This window comes from Pelodiscus sinensis, unplaced genomic scaffold (genome assembly GCF_049634645.1).
Source record: "Pelodiscus sinensis isolate JC-2024 unplaced genomic scaffold, ASM4963464v1 ctg65, whole genome shotgun sequence".
Taxonomy (NCBI): domain Eukaryota; kingdom Metazoa; phylum Chordata; order Testudines; family Trionychidae; genus Pelodiscus; species Pelodiscus sinensis.
In genome coordinates, this window is record NW_027465825.1 from 680,925 (window position 1) to 696,345 (window position 15,421).

A 15,421-nucleotide genomic window follows, 5' to 3' on the forward strand; every position below is an offset into this window, starting at 1 on the left:
GACTTTTAGTTGTGGGCAACAAATTCTGGGGAGTCACTTCCACTTGGGGGAATCATTTTTAATACTTGACTATGTTATCCCTACACTAAGGCTGGCCGAGAGACTGTCCCAGACTGATCATAACAGACTGTTCTGTCCGCGAATGGGCTGAGAGTAAAGGGCGTGTTCGGAATCTGAGGCTGTCCGAGGTGAATCTTAACGGACTGCTCCGTGCGCCAATGGGCGGTGACTAAAGGCGTGTTCTGGGGCTGCTGGCGGCCAATAGGTTGTCCGGGGTAGCTTATAACAGACTCTTCTGTCTGCGAATGGGCTGTGACTAAGGGGCGTGTTCTGAATCAGAGGCACCCAATAGGCTGACCCGGCTGCATCTTAACGGACAGCTCTGTCTGCGAATGCGGTGTGACTAGGGGGAACGACCTGCCACTGCTCTCGACCAATAGGCTGTCCGGGGTGGATCTTAATGGACTGCTCTGTCCTCGAATTGTCTGTGACTTAGGGTGTTTCCTGGCTGTGTGCCAGCCAATGGGCTTTCGGAAGACAGCCTTGACTGAGGAGAGTGTCGCCCAATGGGCTGTCAGCAAAGGGTATCCTGCCTCTGGTTCGGCCAATGGGCTGTCGCAGGGGGGCGTTGTCTGACTGGGCGGCCGGCGCCGCCATGACAGGAAGGTCCGAGGAGCGCGCGGGGGCGCGAGCGAATCCTGGGTCCGAGTGCGAAGCTGCCCCGCACCCAGCCCGCCCCTTGTTGGTGTCTGGCCCGGGGGAGGAGGGGGCGCAAAGGAAGGTGAGGGAGCGGGCTGGGGGAGGGGTGTCTGCCCCGGGGGAGGAGGGGTCGCGAGGGAAGGTGGGGGAGCGGGCTGGGGGTGGGGTGTCTGGCCCGGGGGAGGAGGGGTCGCGAGGGAAGGTGGGGGAGCGGGCTGGGGGTGGGGTGTCTGGCCCGGGGGAGGAGGGGGTGCGAGAGCAGACTGCATGGGGCGGAGAGGAGTTTGGTGGGGGGGGGGAGCAGACTGCACGTGGCGGGGAGGAGTTTGGGGGTGGATCTGACTGCACGGGGCGGAGAGGAGTTTGGTGGGGGGGGGAGCAGACTGCACGGGGCGGGGAGGAGTTTGGGGGTGGATCTGACTGCACGGGGCGGAGAGGAGTGTGGTGAGGGGAGGGGATCAGACTACACGGGGCGGAGAGGAGTTTGGTGGGGGGGAGCAGACTGCATGGGGCAAAGAGGAGTTTGGTGGAGGGGGATCAGACTGCACGGGGCGGAGAGGAGTTTCGTGGTGGGGGGGTTCAGAATGCATGGGGCGAAGAGGAGTTTGGTGGGGGGATCAGACTGCATGGGGCGGGGAGGAGTTTGGGGGGGGATCAGACTGCACGGGGCGGAGAGGAGTTTGGTGGGGGGGGAGCAGACTGCACGGGGCGGGGAGGAGTTTGGGGGGGATCTGACTGCAGGGGGCGGAGAGGAGTGTGGTGGGGGGAGGGGATCAAACTGCACGGGGCGGAGAGGAGTTTGGGGGGGAGCAGATTGCATGGGGCAGGGAGGAGTTTTGGGGGGGAGGGGTTGCCGCGGGGTCTCCTCTCCCGAGTGGAGGCGGGGCATCAGCGGCGGACGCTGCCGTCTCTGAGGCAGGAGCCCCGCCCAGCAATGGGGCGGGGCGGGATGAGGGGGAGTAGGGAAAGTAGCCGCAGTGGCTTGTGGGAAACTGAGTACCCCTGTCCGCAGCTCCCATCGGCCATTGCAGAGCCAGGGCAGGCCCCGCGCTGTTCGGTTGGGCGGGTGCAGCGGAAGTGACATCACAACGCGGCCTTTGACCAGGGAGCGACGCGGTTGGTCCCGCGCTCGTGTTACTCCGTGTCAGCGACGCATCCTGGGACTTGTAGTTCTCATAGTGCGGCCTCCCGGGGCATGTCGCAGTCAGCCCCGCCCCTATCATAGCCCCGCCCCCGGCATAGCCCCGCCCAGCGTGTTCCAGCTTCTCTCCGCCCCCACCTGCATCTCAGGACGTCCCGGCAGCGCTACTCAGGCCCTGCTCACGTCTGCCCGCGCCCTCTGCACGGCCCCCCCTCCCGCCCGACCTGCACCCCCTTCTCCCACCTCAGTGCATTCTGCACCCCCTTCCCCACCCCCAGTCCATTCTGCACCCCCTGCCCAACCTGCACCCCTTTCCCCACCCCCAGTCCATTCTGTACCCCCTGCCCAACCTGCACCCCTTTCCCCACCCCCAGTCCATTCTGCACCCCCTGCCCAATCTGCACCCCTTTCCCCACCCCCAGTCCATTCTTCTCCCCTTTCCCCACCCCCAGTCCATTCTGCTCCCCTTTCCCCACCCCCAGTCCATTCTGCACCCCCTTCCCTGACCACCAAGTGTATTCAACCCCTCCTCTCCCACCCAAACTCCCTCTCATGTGTTTCTCTCCTGTTGCTCTCTCGTATTGGCCAATACGTTCTGTCTGTTTCTTTCTGTGTCTTTGTCCTTGGTCTGCTTCTGCCGTGTCTTTGTACAGGACACGTACAGGCATTCCAGGTGAGCATCTCTACGGGTTAAGGGCCCAGGAGCTAAGGGGAATTCTGCAGGTACGCCAGTCGCGCAAGGGAGAGCAACGGGAGACCAGTGGTGCGTCATGGCAGACTGACTCAGTATTGTTGTAATGGACCCGATACAGAGGGGTGGTGGCGGGGGGGGCGGGGTCTAAAGCAGTGGTCTCCAACCTTTTTACACCCAAGATCACTTTTGAATGACAGACCAAGCCAAGATTTACTGCCCTGCCCCTTCCTTGAAGCCCCGCTCTCTCTATTCTCCTCCTCTCCATCACTTGCTGTCCCCAATCCTTATACTGCTACTTTTCTTTAAAAAAAACAATTCTTCTGTAGAATGAGGTTTTTCCAACATTTGGCCTGTCTAGACTGGACCAAATGTCAGAAAAAAAAACCCCTTCTTTTGGAAGCCACCTTATTCCTTGGGGAAAGAGGAATATAGGGGTGACCGAAAGAGCCTGATTGCTCTTCCACTAAAAAAGCGGAAGAACAAACGCAACCCTTGATGCAGAAGAGTTTTTCTGAGATATCTCCAGAATCCTGAAAATCTCCTGCAGTCTAGCCGGACCCCCGCTGGGTTGAGACAGGATGTGTAGTCTCTGCGGTGGGAATGAGGGATTTGGGTGTGGGAAGGGGTGAGAGGTGCAAGCTCTGGGAGGAAATCTGGATGGAGGAGGAGGTGGAGAAGGGGACACTGGCTCGGGGAGGGGGCTCCAGGCTGGGCGGTGTTGGGATACTAAGCAAGTCACAGGCTTGTGGATGTGAGAATGCAGGAATTTGGGTTGGGGTATGTGAAGGGCTCAGGGCAGGGGGTTCCAGTGTTTTGATAGGCTCAGATCTAGGATCTGGGGAAGGGGGAGTGCAGGAGTGGTTGTGGCCAGATGGGGGCTAGGCCCCAAATGGGGGTTTGTTGGCCAAGCTCCATTTTTAAATAAAATACTATGTTAAGCACAAAAAGTTTCTGCATTGTCTTTATTTATGAGAGTGGCAGGGAACCTGCCTTGAGTCAGGGGTCACTGACGCATAGAAAAGTCCTTTGGGAGCAGGGGACACAATACTGGGGAGGGGTGCTAGTGGGTTCTGGGACAGGGAACAGGGTGCCAGTGGGGGCAGGGGAGAGGGGGCAGGGTGCCAGGACAGGTTTCTGCATCAGGGGACAGGGTGCTGGGGGGGGACGACAGGTTTCTGTAGTGGGGAAGGCAGGGGGACAGGTTTCTGCAGTAGGAGACAGGGTGCCAGAGGGAACCGGTTCCTGCAGGGGGGTGCAGGGTGCCGTGGGACAAGTTTCTGCAGAGTGGGGAAGGGTTATACAGCGGGGTGGGGGGGGCAAGGGAGAGGGAACGGGGCCAGGAGGGCGGGGGACAGGTTTGGGGCAGAGGAGAGGAAACAAGGTTGGGGGCAGGCAGTTCCCTACACAAGCCAAGGAGGGAAGCCTCCGACCCGCGCTCCCTCCGGACTGACCACAGGGCAGCCAGGCTGGAGTGAAGAGAAGCGGCTGCCCGGAGAGCTGGTCATGGCGCTCAGCCAGGGTGCACCAAGCTCCACGTGGGCAGGCGCAGAGGAGAAGCCGCCGATCAGCTGGAGCGCGGGGCAGCGTCTTTCTGCTGAAAGCCACAGTCAGCTGGCTGGGGTGTTTCAGCCCTCCAGACCTCCCAGCTCCCACCATTCCTTGCAGCTACACACCTGTGTTGTTGCTCGGTGAGTAGCTGCTCCTCAAATGAGGAAATCGAATGTAAATGTACTGCGCACGCACGCAGTTCAGAGAGGGCTGAAGAGCTACTCTTAGAGCCTCAACATCTACCGGTAGATCGTGATCTATTGGTTGGTGACCATGGGGCTAAAGGCTAGAATTCCCGCAGCCACAGACCTTAGTGAGCGAGAGCTCACGCTGCGCTTTTTCTGCCGCCGTTGCAGAGGAATCAGTGCGGGGCCGTGGGCGGAGAAGAAACCGCCCGAGATGGACTTGAGCTGCCCGGACGTGATTCTCGGGACCCGTGAAGGGTCCTCAGCGTTCGGCCTTGCCATGGCTCTGTGTGAGTAAGAGATGCGTGCTTTCAAATCTTCAAGCGTCCTGGCAGTAGGTTTCTTCTGAGGCAGAGAGCTTCCTGCTGGGGCACGGAGCCTGGTGGCTTAGGGACTGGTGAAGGGCCAGTAGGCGGTTCAACAGAGCGTGGATAGATATTCAAGGCCTCCTTTCACTCCCCGTTCCTGTACTGGCAACGGGAGGTGGTGGCCGATGGTGGGAGGCTGCGGTGCGATGGTGGGAGGAGAAGCGATGGCACGTCCTTGCGGACTGAAACGCTAAGTTGTTTGTTTGTTTGTTTTTTCCCCTCTGCTGTGTTCGGTAGCGAGCGATAAGAAGTCAACCCTCCCGGTGTCCTCCCATCTGAGGATGGAACGGAAACGAGAACAGCGAGCTCGGGAGCTTGGTCGAAGCGAGGCGAGAACCGTCCGGCTGGGAGCGGAGCAGCCATAGCTGAAAGGGAGATAAGTGTCGGGTCTGGAAATATCTCGGCTTAAGGCCCACTCGGGTCTAGGAAGGGAAGTCACGTTTGCTTAGACAGCGAGTCCGAGCGGAGGTTCCCGAGGTGCTTCCTCAGTAGTGGGAGAAACAGGGCTTCCGTTTGTCAGGGGTGCTGGTTTCTCTGGTACACGGTGTCCTTCTCAGCAGACGCTTGGCTCGAGGAGGAAGACGCAAGGTGGTAAGGTTTCTGGCTGCCTCTCTTGTTGCTCTCTCGTATTGGCCAATACGTCCTGTCTGTCTGTTTCTGTCTGTGTCTTTGTCCTTGCTCTGCTTCTGCCGTGTCCTTGTACAGCACACTTGCAGGCATTCCACGGAGCATTTCCAAGGGTTAAGGGCTCAGGAGCCAACGGGAGTTCTGCAGGTACGCCAATCGCGCAAGGGAGAGCGGTGGTGCGTCATGGCTGACTGACTCATTGTTCTTGTAGAGGGCCCGATACATAGGCGAGAGGGGGGGAAAGGGCTAAAGGATAGAATTCCCACAGCCACAGACCTTAGTGAGTGAGAGCTAACGCTGGGCTTTTTCGGCCACCCTTGCAGAGGAATCAGTGCGGGGCCGTGGGCTGAGAAGATACCGTTCGAGATGGACTTGAGCTGCCTGGACGTGATTCTCGGAACACGTGAAGGGTCCTCAGCGTTCGGCCTTCCCACGGCTCTGTGTGAGTAAGAGGTGCGTGCTTTGAAATCTTCAAGCGTCCTGGCAGTATGTTTCTTCTGAGGCAGAGAGCTTCCTGCTGGGCCACGGAGCCTGGTGGCTTGGGGACTGGTGAAGGGTCAGTAGGCGGTTCAACAGAGGGTGGATAGAGATTCAAGGCCTCCGTTCTCTCCGCGTTCCTGGAGTGGCAGCAGGAGGGGGTGGCCGACGGTGGGAGGCTGCGGTGCGATGGTGGGAGGAGAAGCAATGCCGCGTCCTTGCGGACTGAAACGCTAAGTTGTTTGTTTGTTTGTTTTTTCCCCTCTGCTCTGTTGGGTAGCGAGCGATAAGAAGTCAACCCTCCCGATGTCCTCCCGTCTGGGGATGGAACGTAAACGAGAACAGCGAGCTCGGGAGCTTGGTCGAAGCGAGGCGAGAACGGTCCGGCTGGGAGCGGAGCAGCCATCGCTGACCGGGAGATAAGTGTCGGGTCTGGAAATCTCTCGGCTTACGGCCCACTCGAGTCTAGGAAGGGAAGTCACGTTTGCTTAGACAGCGAGTCCGAGCGGAGGTTCCCGAGGTGCTTCCTTGGTAGTGGGAGAAACAGGGCTCCAGTGTGTCGGGGTGCTGGTTTCTCTGGAACACGGTGTCCTTCTCAGCATACGCTTGGCTCGAGGAGGAAGACGCAAGGTGGTAAGGTTTCTGGCTGCCTCTCTTGTTGCTCTCTCGTATTGGCCAATACGTCCTGTCTGTCTGTTTCTGTCTGTGTCTTTGTCCTTGCTCTGCTTCTGCCGTGTCCTTGTACAGCACACTTGCAGGCATTCCACGGAGCATTTCCAAGGGTTAAGGGCTCAGGAGACAACGGGAGTTCTGCAGGTACGCCAATCGCGCAAGGGAGAGCGGTGGTGCGTCATGGCTGACTGATTCAGTGTTCTTGTAGAGGACCCGATACATAGGCGAGAGGGGGGGAAAGGACTAAAGGATCGCATTCCCACAGCCACAGACCTTAGTGAGTGAGAGCTAACGCTGGGCTTTTTTGGCCACCCTTGCAGAGGAATCAGTGCGGGGCTGTCCGAGAAGATACCGTCCGAGATGGACTTGAGCTGCCTGGATGTGATTCTCGGAACACGTGAAGGGGCCTCAGCGTTCGGCCTTCCCACGGCTCTGTGTGAGTAAGAGGTGCGTGCTTTGAAATCTTCAAGCGTCCTGGCAGTATGTTTCTTCTGAGGCAGAGAGCTTCCTGCTGGGGCACGGAGCCTGGTGGCTTGGGGACTGGTGAAGGGGCAGTAGGTGGTTCAACAGAGCGTGGATAGAGATTCAAGGCCTCCGTTCTGTCCGCGTTCCTGGAGTGGCAGCAGGAGGGGGTGGCCGATGGTGGGAGGAGAAGCGATGCCGCGTCCTTGCGGACTGAAACGCTAAGTTGTTTGTTTGTTTTTTCCCCTCTGCTGTGTTCGGTAGCGAGCGATAAGAAGTCAACCTTCCCGGTGTCTTCCCGTCTGGGGATGGAACGAAAACGAGAACAGCGAACTCGGGAGCTTGGTCGAAGCGAGGCGAGAACCGTCCGGTTGAGAGCGGAGCAGCCACGCTGACAGGGAGATAAGTGTCGGGTCTGGAAGTCTCTCGGCTTACGGCCCACTCGGGTCTAGGAAAGGAAGTCACGTTTGCTTAGACAGCGAGTCCGAGCGGAGGTTCCCGAGGTGCTTCCTTGGTAGCTCCCGTTTGTCAGGGCTTTCGTTTGTCACGGGTGCTAGTTTCTCTGGAACACGGTGTCCTCCTTTGCAGACGCTTGGCTCGAGGAGGAAGACGCAAGGTGGTAAGGTTTCTGGCTGCCTCTCTTGTTTCTCTCTTGTTGCTCTCTCGTATTGGCCAATACGTCCTGTCTGTCTGTTTCTATCTGTGTCTTTGTCCTTGCTCTGCTTCTGCCGTGTCCTTGTACAGCACACTTGCAGGCATTCCAGGGAGCATCTCCAAGGGTTAAGGGCTCAGGAGCCAACGGGAATTCTGCAGGTACGCCAGTCGCGCAAGGGAGAGCGGTGGTGCGTCATGGCTGACTGACTCGGTGTTCTTGTAGAGGACTCGATACATAGGCGAGAGGGGGGGAAAGGGCTAAAGGATGGAATTCCCACAGCCACAGACCTTAGTGAGTGGGAGCTAACGCTGGGCTTTTTCGGCCACCCTTGCAGAGGAATCAGTGCAGGGCCGTGGGCGGAGAAGAAACCGTCCGAGATGGACTTGAGCTGCCTGGGCGTGATTCTCGGAACACGTGAAGGGTCCTCAGCGTTCGGCCTTCCCATGGCTCTGTGTGAGTAAGAGGTGCGTGCTTTGAAATCTTCAAGCGTCCTGGCAGTATGTTTCTTCTGAGGCAGAGAGCTTCCTGCTGGGGCACGGAGCCTGGTGGCTTGGGGATTGGTGAAGGGGCAGTAGGCGGTTCAACAGAGCGTGGATAGAGATTCAAGGCCTCCTTTCACTCCCCGTTCCTGTAGTGGCAACGGGAGGTGGTGTCCGATGGTGGGAGGCTGCGGTGCGATGGTGGGAGGAGAAGCGATGCCGCGTCCTTGCGGACTGAAACGCTAAGTTGTTTGTTTGTTTTTTCCCCTCTGCTGTGTTCGGTAGCGAGCGATAAGAAGTCAACCCTCCCGATGTCCTCCCGTCTGGGGATGGAACATAAATGAGAACAGCGAGCTCGGGAGCTTGGTCGAAGCGAGGCGAGAACCGTCCGGCTGGGAGCGGAGTAGCCATCGCTGACAGGGAGATAAGTGTCGGGTCTGGAAATCTCTCGGTTTACGGCCCACTCGGGTCGAGGAAGGGAAGTCCCGTTTGCTTAGACAGCGAGTCCGAGCGGAGGTTCCCGAGGTGCTTCCTTGGTAGTGGGAGAAACAGGGCTCCCGTTTGTCAGGGCTGCTGGTTTCTCTGGAATACGGTGTCCTCCTTTGCAGACGCTTGGCTCGAGGAGGAAGACGCAAGGTGGTAAGGTTTCTGGCTGCCTCTCTTGTTTCTCTCTTGTTGCTCTCTCGTATTGGCCAGTACGTCCTGTCTGTCTGTTTCTATCTGTGTCTTTGTCCTTGCTCTGCTTCTGCCGTGTCCTTGTACAGCACACTTGCAGGCATTCCAGGGAGCATCTCCAAGGGTTAAGGGCTCAGGAGGCAACGGGAATTCTGCAGGTACGCCAGTCGCGCAAGGGAGAGCGGTGGTGCGTCATGGCTGACTGACTCGGTGTTCTTGTAGAGGACTCGATACATAGGCGAGAGGGGGGGAAAGGGCTAAAGGATGGAATTCCCACAGCCACAGACCTTAGTGAGTGGGAGCTAACGCTGGGCTTTTTCGGCCACCCTTGCAGAGGAATCAGTGCGGGGCCGTGGGCTGAGAAGATACCGTCCGAGATGGACTTGAGCTGCCTGGGCGTGATTCTCGGAACACGTGAAGGGTCCTCAGCGTTCGGCCTTCCCATGGCTCTGTGTGAGTAAGAGGTGCGTGCTTTGAAATCTTCAAGCGTCCTGGCAGTATGTTTCTTCTGAGGCAGAGAGCTTCCTGCTGGGGCACGGAGCCTGGTGGCTTGGGGATTGGTGAAGGGGCAGTAGGCGGTTCAACAGAGCGTGGATAGAGATTCAAGGCCTCCTTTCACTCCCCGTTCCTGTAGTGGCAACGGGAGGTGGTGTCCGATGGTGGGAGGCTGCGGTGCGATGGTGGGAGGAGAAGCGATGCCGCGTCCTTGCGGACTGAAACGCTAAGTTGTTTGTTTGTTTTTTCCCCTCTGCTGTGTTCGGTAGCGAGCGATAAGAAGTCAACCCTCCCGATGTCCTCCCGTCTGGGGATGGAACATAAATGAGAACAGCGAGCTCGGGAGCTTGGTCGAAGCGAGGCGAGAACCGTCCGGCTGGGAGCGGAGTAGCCATCGCTGACAGGGAGATAAGTGTCGGGTCTGGAAATCTCTCGGTTTACGGCCCACTCGGGTCGAGGAAGGGAAGTCCCGTTTGCTTAGACAGCGAGTCCGAGCGGAGGTTCCCGAGGTGCTTCCTTGGTAGTGGGAGAAACAGGGCTCCCGTTTGTCAGGGCTGCTGGTTTCTCTGGAATACGGTGTCCTCCTTTGCAGACGCTTGGCTCGAGGAGGAAGACGCAAGGTGGTAAGGTTTCTGGCTGCCTCTCTTGTTTCTCTCTTGTTGCTCTCTCGTATTGGCCAGTACGTCCTGTCTGTCTGTTTCTATCTGTGTCTTTGTCCTTGCTCTGCTTCTGCCGTGTCCTTGTACAGCACACTTGCAGGCATTCCAGGGAGCATCTCCAAGGGTTAAGGGCTCAGGAGGCAACGGGAATTCTGCAGGTACGCCAGTCGCGCAAGGGAGAGCGGTGGTGCGTCATGGCTGACTGACTCGGTGTTCTTGTAGAGGACTCGATACATAGGCGAGAGGGGGGGAAAGGGCTAAAGGATGGAATTCCCACAGCCACAGACCTTAGTGAGTGGGAGCTAACGCTGGGCTTTTTCGGCCACCCTTGCAGAGGAATCAGTGCGGGGCCGTGGGCTGAGAAGATACCGTCCGAGATGGACTTGAGCTGCCTGGGCGTGATTCTCGGAACACGTGAAGGGTCCTCAGCGTTCGGCCTTCCCATGGCTCTGTGTGAGTAAGAGGTGCGTGCTTTGAAATCTTCAAGCGTCCTGGCAGTATGTTTCTTCTGAGGCAGAGAGCTTCCTGCTGGGGCACGGAGCCTGGTGGCTTGGGGATTGGTGAAGGGGCAGTAGGCGGTTCAACAGAGCGTGGATAGAGATTCAAGGCCTCCTTTCACTCCCCGTTCCTGTAGTGGCAACGGGAGGTGGTGTCCGATGGTGGGAGGCTGCGGTGCGATGGTGGGAGGAGAAGCGATGCCGCGTCCTTGCGGACTGAAACGCTAAGTTGTTTGTTTGTTTTTTCCCCTCTGCTGTGTTCGGTAGCGAGCGATAAGAAGTCAACCCTCCCGATGTCCTCCCGTCTGGGGATGGAACATAAATGAGAACAGCGAGCTCGGGAGCTTGGTCGAAGCGAGGCGAGAACCGTCCGGCTGGGAGCGGAGTAGCCATCGCTGACAGGGAGATAAGTGTCGGGTCTGGAAATCTCTCGGTTTACGGCCCACTCGGGTCGAGGAAGGGAAGTCCCGTTTGCTTAGACAGCGAGTCCGAGCGGAGGTTCCCGAGGTGCTTCCTTGGTAGTGGGAGAAACAGGGCTCCCGTTTGTCAGGGCTGCTGGTTTCTCTGGAATACGGTGTCCTCCTTTGCAGACGCTTGGCTCGAGGAGGAAGACGCAAGGTGGTAAGGTTTCTGACTGCCTCTTATGTGTTTCTCTCTTGTTGCTCTCTAGTATTGGCCAATACGTCCTGTCTGTCTGTTTCTGTCTGTGTCTTTGTCCTTGCTCTGCTTCTGCCGTGTCCTTGTACAGCACACTTGCAGGCATTCCAGGTGAGCATCTCCAAGGGTTAAGGGCTCAGGAGCCAACGGGAATTCTGCAGGCACGCCAGTCGCGCAAGGGAGAGCGGTGGTGCGTCCTGGCTGACTGACTCAGTGTTCTTGTAGAGGTCCCGATACATAGGCGAGAGGGGGGGAAAGGGCTAAAGGATAGAATTTCCACAGCCACAGACCTTAGTGAGTGAGAGCTAATGCTGGGCTTTTTCGGCCACCCTTGCAGAGGAATCAGTGCGGGGCCGTGGGCTGAGAAGATACAGTCCGAGATGGACTTGAGCTGCCTGGACGTGATTCTCGGAACACGTGAAGGGTCCTCAGCGTTCGGCCTTCCCACGGCTCTGTGTGAGTAAGAGTGCGTGCTTTGAAATCTTCAAGCGTCCTGGCAGTATGTTTCTTCTGAGGCAGAGAGCTTCCTGCTGGGGCACGGAGCCTGGTGGCTTGGGGACTGGTGAAAGGGCAGTAGGCGGTTCAACAGAGGGTGGATAGAGATTCAAGGCCTCCGTTCTCTCCGCGTTCCTGGAGTGGCAGCGGGAGGGGGTGGCCGACGGTGGGAGGCTGCGGTGCGATGGTGGGAGGAGAAGCGATGTCGTGTCCTTGCGGACGGAAAAGCTAAGTTGTTTGTTTGTTTTTTCCCCTCTGCTCTGCTGGGTAGCGAGCGATAAGAAGTCAACCCTCCCGATGTCCTCCCGTCTGGGGATGGAACGGAAACGAGAACAGCGAGCTCGGGAGCTTGGTCGAAGCGAGGCGAGAACGGTCCGGCTGGGAGCGGAGCAGCCATCGCTGACCGGGAGATAAGTGTCGGGTCTGGAAATCTCTCGGCTTACGGCCCACTCGAGTCTAGGAAGGGAAGTGACGTTTGCTTAGACAGCGAGTCCGAGCGGAGGTTCCCGAGGTGCTTCCTCGGTAGTGGGAGAAACAGGGCTCCAGTGTGTCAGGGGTGCTGGTTTCTCTGGAACACGGTGTCCTTCTCAGCAGACGCTTGGCTCGAGGAGGAAGACGCAAGGTGGTAAGGTTTCTGACTGCCTCTCATGTGTTTCTCTCTTGTTGCTCTCTAGTATTGGCCAATACGTTCTGTCTGTCTGTTTCTGTCTGTGTCTTTGTCCTTGCTCTGCTTTTGCCGTGTCCTTGTACAGCACACTTGCAGGCATTCCAGGTGAGCATCTCCAAGGGTTAAGGGCTCAGGAGCCAACGGGAATTCTGCAGGTACGCCAGTCGCGCAAGGGAGAGCGGTGGTGCCTTATGGCTGACTGACTCATTGTTCTTGTAGAGGGCCCAATACATAGGCGAGAGGGGGGGAAAGGGCTAAAGGATAGAATTCCCACAGCCACAGACCTTAGTGAGTGAGAGCTAACGCTGGGCTTTTTCGGCCACCCTTGCAGAGGAATCAGTGCGGGGCCGTGGGCTGAGAAGATACCGTTCGAGATGGACTTGAGCTGCCTGGACGTGATTCTCGGAACACGTGAAGGGTCCTCAGCGTTCGGCCTTCCCACGGCTCTGTGTGAGTAAGAGGTGCGTGCTTTGAAATCTTCAAGCGTCCTGGCAGTATGTTTCTTCTGAGGCAGAGAGCTTCCTGCTGGGCCACGGAGCCTGGTGGCTTGGGGACTGGTGAAGGGTCAGTAGGCGGTTCAACAGAGGGTGGATAGAGATTCAAGGCCTCCGTTCTCTCCGCGTTCCTGGAGTGGCAGCGGGAGGGGGTGGCCGACGGTGGGAGGCTGCGGTGCGATGGTGGGAGGAGAAGCAATGCCGCGTCCTTGCGGACTGAAACGCTAAGTTGTTTGTTTGTTTTTTCCCCTCTGCTCTGTTGGGTAGCGAGCGATAAGAAGTCAACCCTCCCGATGTCCTCCCGTCTGGGGATGGAACGTAAACGAGAACAGCGAGCTCGGGAGCTTGGTCGAAGCGAGGCGAGAACGGTCCGGCTGGGAGCGGAGCAGCCATCGCTGACCGGGAGATAAGTGTCGGGTCTGGAAATCTCTCGGCTTACGGCCCACTCGAGTCTAGGAAGGGAAGTCACGTTTGCTTAGACAGCGAGTCCGAGCGGAGGTTCCCGAGGTGCTTCCTTGGTAGTGGGAGAAACAGGGCTCCAGTGTGTCGGGGTGCTGGTTTCTCTGGAACACGGTGTCCTTTTCAGCATACGCTTGGCTCGAGGAGGAAGACGCAAGGTGGTAAGGTTTCTGGCTGCCTCTCTTGTTGCTCTCTTGTATTGGCCAATACGTCCTGTCTGTCTGTTTCTGTCTGTGTCTTTGTCCTTGCTCTGCTTCTGCCGTGTCCTTGTACAGCACACTTGCAGGCATTCCAGGTGAGCATCTCCAAGGGTTAAGGGCTCAGGAGCCAACGGGAATTCTGCAGGTACGCCAGTCGCGCAAGGGAGAGCGGTGGTGCGTCCTGGCTGACTGACTCAGTATTGTTGTAATGGACCCGATACAGAGGGGTGGTGGCGGGGGGGGCGGGGTCTAAAGCAGTGGTCTCCAACCTTTTTACACCCAAGATCACTTTTGAATGACAGACCAAGCCAAGATTTACTGCCCTGCCCCTTCCTTGAAGCCCCGCTCTCTCTATTCTCCTCCTCTCCATCACTTGCTGTCCCCAATCCTTATACTGCTACTTTTCTTTAAAAAAAACAATTCTTCTGTAGAATGAGGTTTTTCCAACATTTGGCCTGTCTAGACTGGACCAAATGTCAGAAAAAAAACCCCTTCTTTTGGAAGCCACCTTATTCCTTGGGGAAAGAGGAATATAGGGGTGACCGAAAGAGCCTGATTGCTCTTCCACTAAAAAAGCGGAAGAACAAACGCAACCCTTGATGCAGAAGAGTTTTTCTGAGATATCTCCAGAATCCTGAAAATCTCCTGCAGTCTAGCCGGACCCCCGCTGGGTTGAGACAGGATGTGTAGTCTCTGCGGTGGGAATGAGGGATTTGGGTGTGGGAAGGGGTGAGAGGTGCAAGCTCTGGGAGGAAATCTGGATGGAGGAGGAGGTGGAGAAGGGGACACTGGCTCGGGGAGGGGGCTCCAGGCTGGGCGGTGTTGGGATACTAAGCAAGTCACAGGCTTGTGGATGTGAGAATGCAGGAATTTGGGTTGGGGTATGTGAAGGGCTCAGGGCAGGGGGTTCCAGTGTTTTGATAGGCTCAGATCTAGGGTCTGGTGAAGGGGGAGTGCAGGAGTGGTTGTGGCCAGATGGGGGCTAGGCCCCAAATGGGGGTTTGTTGGCCAAGCTCCATTTTTAAATAAAATACTATGTTAAGCACAAAAAGTTTCTGCATTGTCTTTATTTATGAGAGTGGCAGGGAACCTGCCTTGAGTCAGGGGTCACTGACGCATAGAAAAGTCCTTTGGGAGCAGGGGACACAATACTGGGGAGGGGTGCTAGTGGGTTCTGGGACAGGGAACAGGGTGCCAGTGGGGGCAGGGGAGAGGGGGCAGGGTGCCAGGACAGGTTTCTGCATCAGGGGACAGGGTGCTGGGGGGGGACGACAGGTTTCTGTAGTGGGGAAGGCAGGGGGACAGGTTTCTGCAGTAGGAGACAGGGTGCCAGAGGGAACCGGTTCCTGCAGGGGGGTGCAGGGTGCCGTGGGACAAGTTTCTGCAGAGTGGGGAAGGGTTATACAGCGGGGTGGGGGGGGCAAGGGAGAGGGAACGGGGCCAGGAGGGCGGGGGACAGGTTTGGGGCAGAGGAGAGGAAACAAGGTTGGGGGCAGGCAGTTCCCTACACAAGCCAAGGAGGGAAGCCTCCGACCCGCGCTCCCTCCGGACTGACCACAGGGCAGCCAGGCTGGAGTGAAGAGAAGCGGCTGCCCGGAGAGCTGGTCATGGCGCTCAGCCAGGGTGCACCAAGCTCCACGTGGGCAGGCGCAGAGGAGAAGCCGCCGATCAGCTGGAGCGCGGGGCAGCGTCTTTCTGCTGAAAGCCACAGTCAGCTGGCTGGGGTGTTTCAGCCCTCCAGACCTCCCAGCTCCCACCATTCCTTGCAGCTACACACCTGTGTTGTTGCTCGGTGAGTAGCTGCTCCTCAAATGAGGAAATCGAATGTAAATGTACTGCGCACGCACGCAGTTCAGAGAGGGCTGAAGAGCTACTCTTAGAGCCTCAACATCTACCGGTAGATCGTGATCTATTGGTTGGTGACCATGGGGCTAAAGGCTAGAATTCCCGCAGCCACAGACCTTACTGAGCGAGAGCTCACGCTGCGCTTTTTCTGCCGCCGTTGCAGAGGAATCAGTGCGGGGCCGTGGGCGGAGAAGAAACCGCCCGAGATGGACTTGAGCTGCCCGGACGTGATTCTCGGGACCCGTGAAGGGTCCTCAGCGTTCGGCCTTGC

General features: G+C 57.8%; 1 long non-coding RNA gene across 5 annotated transcripts; it reads left to right on the forward strand.

Moving 5' to 3' along the window:
• Positions 1-2,334: 2,334 nt before the first annotated feature.
• On the forward strand, positions 2,335-15,251 carry LOC142823513 (uncharacterized). 5 transcript variants are annotated; one of them, XR_012898717.1, is made up of 8 exons: positions 2,335-5,715; positions 6,020-6,858; positions 7,138-7,992; positions 8,293-9,146; positions 9,447-10,300; positions 10,601-11,446; positions 11,757-12,613; positions 12,914-15,251. It is a non-coding gene; the product is annotated as an uncharacterized LOC142823513 (long non-coding RNA). The 5 variants fall into 5 exon arrangements; XR_012898719.1 differs by having other exon boundaries at positions 11,757-12,602; XR_012898720.1 differs by having other exon boundaries at positions 9,447-10,289.
• Positions 15,252-15,421: the final 170 nt, after the last annotated feature.